Source organism: Cherax quadricarinatus, chromosome 42 (genome assembly GCF_038502225.1).
Source record: "Cherax quadricarinatus isolate ZL_2023a chromosome 42, ASM3850222v1, whole genome shotgun sequence".
NCBI lineage: Eukaryota > Metazoa > Arthropoda > Malacostraca > Decapoda > Parastacidae > Cherax > Cherax quadricarinatus.
Genome location: NC_091333.1, coordinates 11,685,088 through 11,687,322, shown reverse-complemented (window position 1 = coordinate 11,687,322; position 2,235 = coordinate 11,685,088).

The following is a 2,235-nucleotide window of genomic DNA, read 5'->3' as shown; positions in this document are numbered from 1 at the left end:
CGCTATCTATCAGTTCCTCTAGGAATCTATAATCTTCCTTGCATTATCTATGTTATGTTCTCTCTCAATCTACTTCACTCAATCCATGTCAGTTTCTCTATCAATCTATATCATTTCTTCCCTTAATCTGTATTACTTTCAGCCATCTATTTCACCCGAATTTTGTCAATTTCTCTCCATCAAGAGCAAAACATCTCAGTCTTCATTGGCAATTTCGTCCCCGCGACGGGACCAATCTAAGGATTTTTTTAATTTGATTTTCCGAAGAGTGAATATTGTTTTTCGTCTCCTGGTTGACCCTTGTGTTTTGAATTTATTACTTCAGGGATACAAGAGGTCTCCAGGGATACAAGAGGTCTCCAGGGTTACAAGAGGTCTCCAGGGATACAAGAGGTCTCCAGGGATACAAGAGGTCTCCAGGGATACAAGAGGTCTCCAGGGATACAAGAGGTCTCCAGGGATACAAGAGGTCTCCAGGGATACAAGAGGTCTCCAGGGATACAAGAGGTCTCCAGGGATACAAGAGGTCTCCAGGGATACAAGAGGTCTCCAGGGATACAAGAGGTCTCCAGGGATACAAGAGGTCTCCAGGGATACAAGAGGTCTCCAGGGATACAAGATGTCTCCAGGGATACAAGAGGTCTTCAGGGATACAAGATGTCTCCAGGGATACAAGAGGTCTCCAGGGATACAAGAGGTCTCCAGGGATACAAGAAGCCTCCAGGGATACAAAAGGCCTCCAGGGATACAAGAAGTCTCCAGGGATACAAAAGATCTCCAGGGATACAAGAAGTCTCCAGGAACATAGATCGCTTGAGTCACTCTCACAAAGTGGGATTTGCTACCATATTTTGTTTCAAACACAAGAACACATTACCGTTCCACCAAATTCTCACCTTAAAACCCCCACACGCTATTCGATGCTCCAGCTTTGTTGTTTTGTTATTGAGAAAATATCTGGGATAGTGACGGTCTCGGAGCTTCAAAATATATATATTTTCCCAGAGCAACAAAACCCTTCTTTCTCGGTATTGTTGGTCCCAAATGTTTTTTTTCCCACTCCTTGATCTGCAAGATTCTTGTGAAGTTGTTTTTTTGTAAACACACACACACACACACACACACACACACACACACACACACACACACACACACACACACACACACACACACACACACTCCCCCTCCTCTCTTCCCAACGCTGCTTCCTTCTCCCCTACCTTCTCCTTTTCTATCATACTTGCCTCTCTTCCTTTTATTCCTTTCTATCAATCATTCTCCGCTTCTCTCTTTCATTTCTTACCTTTTATCCTTCCATACACTCTCTCTTTTTTTCTCTCTCTCTCTTTCGTATTCTCTTCACCCTTATCCCTCTTTCCTTTACTTGTTACCATTCTTACACTCTCATTATGTTACTTTCGTATTCAAGCGTAAATACTGCGTGACTGCTTAGTAATAGTGCCTGATCAATCAGGCTGTGATGGTCAGGGATGTTTGTGGGTCTTTGACTGCATAGTAATAATGACTGATCAATCAGGTTGTGATGGTCAGGAATGTCTGTGGGTCTCTGGCTGCATAGTAATAGTGACTGATCAATCAGGTTGTGATTGTCAGGGATGTTTGTGAGTCTCTGACTGCATAGTAATAATGATTGATCGATCAGGTTGTGATGGTGAGGGATGTCTGTGGGTCTCTGGCATCAACAGACTGCTGAACCAGTCAATGAAATACATCCTCAGGTATATGAACGTTTAAATACATTCACTCAGAACACTTGTGAATGTGAACAAATGCTGCAGTTTGAATGTGGAGAAATTTGTCTCCAACAGGGGGCGAGCAGCATAAGGGGGGCGTTGACCCTTCTCATAAGGAGGCTTCAAATCCCCTTCCTCTCTCTCTCTCTCTCTCTCGTCCCGGCGTCTGGAGAACAGATGTGGAAGAAAGGTTTTTTGAAGATCGAATATGTACGCTGAAGCAACACCTTTCATTTTGCACGTGTTCCTTACCAAGCAAAATTAGACTGCAATTGGTCAAAGACGAGTTGCACAGCCAGACTGATCAAAGACGAGTTGCACAGCCAGACTGATCAAAGACGAGTTGCACAGCCAGACTGATCAAAGACGAGTTGCACAGCCAGACTGGTCAAAGACGAGTTGCACATACCAGACTGATCAAAGACGAGTTGCACATACCAGACTGATCAAAGACGAGTTGCACAGCCAGACTGGTCAAAGA